Source organism: Mustela putorius, unplaced genomic scaffold, assembly GCF_011764305.1.
Source record: "Mustela putorius furo isolate JIRA1106 unplaced genomic scaffold, ASM1176430v1.1 tig00003834_pilon_pilon_pilon, whole genome shotgun sequence".
Lineage (NCBI taxonomy): Eukaryota > Metazoa > Chordata > Mammalia > Carnivora > Mustelidae > Mustela > Mustela putorius.
This window is the reverse complement of record NW_025421987.1, coordinates 12,125,220-12,130,355: the sequence shown is the minus strand read 5'-3', so window position 1 is coordinate 12,130,355 and position 5,136 is coordinate 12,125,220. Positions and strand designations below refer to the sequence as shown.

At 36.0% G+C, this 5,136-nt stretch overlaps 1 non-coding gene across 1 annotated transcript; it reads right to left on the bottom strand.

The window, feature by feature from the left end:
- Nucleotides 1-528: 528 nt before the first annotated feature.
- Nucleotides 529-635, bottom strand: LOC123394581. Its single transcript, XR_006609340.1, has one exon. It is a non-coding gene; the product is annotated as a U6 spliceosomal RNA (small nuclear RNA).
- Between the last annotated feature and the right edge of the window lie 4,501 nt (nt 636-5,136).

Here is a 5,136-nt window from a genome sequence, read left to right as displayed (position 1 = left end):
TTATTAGACATTATCTTACTTAGCTATAAATTAGTTCTCAATAAATATATGGGTGTCTAGGTAAGATAATATGTTTAAGATATAACATTTTTTTATAGATTAATAAATACAGCAATTTCTCTATCTAATCTTTGTTTCTGGCAGAGAGCTCCTAAAACCCTTGAATTCCTAAGGGATGAATGCTATAGAGGTGCTTTTTGTTATGTTAATGAGGTTACTTTCTGAAAAGCACCTAAGGATGGGGGATAGTTGCTCTTGAAATCAACATTGTGATTAGAGGGTTGGAACTCTTGGTCCAACCCCCAACTGCTATCTGGGGAGTGTAGAGGTGCTGAAGGTTGACACCAGCAATAATAGTCAATGAATTAATCAATCATGCCTATGTAATGAAGCCTCCATAAAAACCCAGAAGGGCTGGGGAACAGTCAAGGAAAGGGCTGTGCCTGAAAAGAACACCATTCTAGTAAATTAGTCCAACCTGAGGAGGGGTTCCTGGGAACTTCTAGTTTACAAATAGTCAGAAGTACAAAGTACAAAGTAAAAATCTGACCTTTCTACTTCATCCTTGCGCAGGGGCCATGCTAATCTTCTCTGTATCATTCCAATTTTAGTATATGTGCTGCCGAAGCGAGCACATGACCTTTCTACTTCAACCTGAAGTCCAAAGAGGTGGTCATGGAAACCTCCAACCTGGAGCCAGTTGTTTAGAAGCACAGGTGAGAACCTGGACTTGCGACTGGCATCTAAAGTGTGGGTGGGGAACAGCTTTACAGGATTGAACCCCTGACCTGTGGAATATGATGCTATCTCTGGGCAAATAGTGTCAGAATTGAGTTGAATTGTAGGACACCCAGCTGGTCCTGAGAATTGCCCGTTGGTGTGATGAAGCCCAGCCCCACCTCTATTCACTGGAATTGAGTCCAAGGACCCCAAAAGACGTTAAGATTCTTGGGGCTTTGGGGATAATTACAGATAGATAGTTACAGATGGATGTTACATTGACATTTTCCATTGGCACTGACAACAACTAAATGTGAGTCAGAAACACCAAATCTCAGGCTCCACCCTAGATTTAGGGAAGCAAATCACTGATTTTAACAAGTTATGCAGGTGATTGTTATAAATGTTAAAGTTTGGGATGCATAGGATATGCGATATTTTACTTTGATTTAATGGAGGGTCAAGTCCATTAGGGTAACATGCCTAACATATTCACTTTTATATTTATATATTAATTAGCTAATTCACTCAACAAATCATCTGGAATTAGTACTAGACCTAAGAGTTGTAAAGGGATATTTGGCAGAGTATGAGAAAGGGAAATTAGGAGGCACAGGAGATTTCTTAACAATAAAAAATGCATTAAATATTGAGAGGATGAAATTTTGGATAATAACAAATTGCCTTGGCTTAGAGTCGAAGGTGAGAAATTGATTCTTTTTGATGGCCACAAATTATTTCCTCAGTTAGATGACTTTATTTAATATTGGAGACTTGGGCCATTTTTTACATCAGGCATCTAGCTGTCTGGCAAAATTCCCATATTACAGAAAGTGCTAAGTATATATTTGCTGTATGAAGGAATAACAAGTTTTTATACTTTTAATCATTTGAGGTTCATTGTTGTATGAACTCACTATAATGTTAATGGTATATTATAAATTAAATTAATAGCGAAGATTGCACTGATTAGGATGACTAGTAATTGGGAATTTTTAATCCCATATAAACTCCCTTAGATAGGGATAAGTTTCACTGATTTTTTGTTGTTGTTGTTGTTTGTTTTTGAGAGAGAGAGAGAAAACATGCACATGCATGAAAGTGAGCAGGATGGGAGGGACAGAGGAAGAGGAAGAGAGAAAATTTTAAACAGGCTCCATGCCCAGCAAGGAGCCTAAGGCTGAGCTCAATCCCACAACCCTGCAATCATGACCTGAGCCAAAATCAAAAGTTGGAAGCTTAACCAGCTGAGCTACCCAGGCATCCAGATATTTTCATATAGTAAGCTAAAAAATAAAGATATTTCTTCAGGATCTGTGTAGTTAACATCTGTAAGGTAAGATAAACATTTCTCATATATATTCATTTACTATTATTATTATGAAAACCATACTTCTTCTTAATGCTTACGGCATGGTGACTATTATTTTCTGAGCACTAACATCCATAATTAATATAGTTGTTTAAAAAATCCTTTATTTACCCTATTTTAATTTTGATTGCCTTAAGAATTAGGTTATATGGGATAATACACATCATGATTCTCATCTTGTAATTTTGCATCTTCTATCTTAATTATTTTGTAAGCAGAGTAAATATTTCTTTACATAAGACAATATACTTAGCCCCTGCAAGCAAAAACCTTATCGCCTAGAAAACAGAAGCAATTCCAGACCCGTGACAAGTTGTTCAAGTGTTTGCTAAATGAGTAAATAAATGCATTAAGTGTAAATTAGAAAATGTATAACCCATGAAAATAAGTTAATGCATTAAAAGCAAAAGTTCTGTATATAAGTTCACAAGATTTCATATGAATCATTTTATATGATGGTATATATCATATGTGATGATTTATTACTGCCATTTATTTGCTATAGTTGTTAATAAGTGTGTTAGATACAATCACAAAATGTGTTCTGTCTACCAATTTACAAAGCTAAATTTTAAATAATTTCATTCTAAATTTTTGAGAAATTATCAGCATAGGGCTTTTTTAGTTGGTTTGTTTGTTTTTACTGAACTGTCCCTTACACAATATGCTGCATTTTTTTCAACTACCACTAAGATACTTGCATGACTTGCAGACATCAAATTAACAATTCATCAGTAAATTCTCTCCTAGACTTTATTCTGAGTACGTGGCAGGTAACACATAATCCATAATCAGAATACAGAAAAAACAATTGCAGTATATCTTTCTCAAATATTCTTGCATTTTCTGAAATGCCCTAAAACCAAGTTATGATGTCTGCTGCAAATTCAGATAGACATTAAAAACTGAATATTTCATTGCATATATGTATTTCTTTGTTCATATATTGTACATACAGAGATCATGAGAAAATTAACTTACTACTTGAGGAGACTTAAAGAAAAAAAAGACATATTCCAGTGAGGGGTGAAAAATGCATTTTATTGAGTGTTTTGTCCATAGAGGTTTCCATCTAGATCAATAAAGCCTCTTTCAAATTCATCTCCTGGTTCTGGCAAAATTATAAAGATTTCTTTCTTTCTTTCTTTTTTTCTATAAGACAACCACCACCTATCCTTGATTGGCTCAGTAAAATGCTACCACCTATTATCACTACAGCTGTCTTTGGAATTCACTGTGTTCATGGTTTCAGTTATGCTATTTTTTCAATCATCTTGGGTTTTCCACTCACAATGCACTTTATTTTACCGTCAGTATAGCAAATGGTCAAATTCACTGAGAATTAACTAGTACAAAACTAATCCCTAAGATAGCCAAGACTGAAAATAATATGTTCAATACACTAAAGAAATGATAGCCATTTGAGCTGCCTGTGATATTGTGATATAATAAGAAATATATATTTGAACTTTATTATGTCTCTGGATCCTAGCTAAAGGCTCTTAAAATCCTTGTAATTTCCTGAGTGTTGGAATGAGGGGAGCATCTTTTGTCACTCATAATAAACCCCTTTCACCTTACCTGCGTTTATGCTAATGAAGTGACTCTTTATGGGCTTCTCAGTAGCCTTGGGATGGGAGATGGTTGCCACAAGAACCAACCACAGGATTAGAACGTTGTAACTTTCTTCCCCACCCCCTGATCTCCAAGGTAGAGGGAGGGATGGAGCCTGAATTAATAACTGATCGTTCCTACATAATAGAAGCTACATAGACAGCTAAACAGTAGAGTTCAAGCAGCTTCCAAGAAAGTATATATCACCAGGTCAGGAGCAAGGTAGACTCCACTGGGATAAAAGTTGCCGTCTCAGTATCCTCTGGACCTCTCCCTGTGTACTCCTTAATCTGGCAGTTTATTCTTATGCTTTATAATAACCTTTATAGCAAACCAGTAGTAGTAAGTAAACTGTTTTCCCTGAATTCTGTGAGTCATTCTAGCAAATTATCAAACCTTGAGGGAACCGCTGAATTACATAGTCAGTGAGCCAGAAGAATGAGAGGCCTTGGACTTGGGATTTTTATCTGAAGTAGGGATGGTCTTGCAGAACTAAAGCCCTTAACATGGCTGGGTCTGCACTGGTCCTAGGTAGTCAGTGTAGGACTTGTAGGTCAACCAGTTGATGTATAGAGAGAACTGGAGAATTTCTTGGTGTGGAAAACCCACATATTTGGTGTCAAATCTGTTAAAGGTACAAACAGATCTTACTGCCCCAAAATATATTGACTCTAAATCATGATTACTTAAATGTCGTAAACAAGTCTAGGTCTGCAGCAGGACTAGCTGAGACTTATCATTCCAATAAGCAAAGCAGATGGAGTGTTGAGAAAAGAATTATTGAGCATTACTAAATGCTCAGCACTCTGGTATGTGTTTACCATATATTATCTATTTCGTCCTTGAAACAACTATATGAGAGATATTTTATGCATGAAAAATCTTCAGTGAGTAACTCATGCAAGCCACTAGCAATTTGAAAATAGGGGAAAACAAAACCAATGGTGAGGCCCTGCAGAAAAAGTTTTAAAGGATAGGAGTGTTGGGCTGAATGTAAATATCATTTATAAGAAATCTAAACTAGAATAAATCAAGAAATAAATAAACTGAACATATAGTTAGATAAGCATATTATTTTGCAAGCACCTGTGGAAAGCTTACATAGCGTCAGGAACTGTTGAAGCACTTAAAACTATTAACTCAGTGAATCATTATAACAACCCAGACAGGTTAGGCATGTTTATTAACATCATGTTGTTTCATACGAGGAAATGTAGACACACAAAGAGAATGATCGCACAAATAACCCAAGGTCCAGTGCGTAGCAAGTGGTTCAAATTTTGTCAGTCTTGTTGCAGAATGTCAAGCCTCAAGGTCACAAGCAGCAGAGTTTTGAGTTCCATTGGAGATTTTAGGATAAATGGCAGGATAGAGTGGGCATATTTTTAAATCCCAGTGTTTTCACAGCTCAAGATTTAGGGGCAGGACAT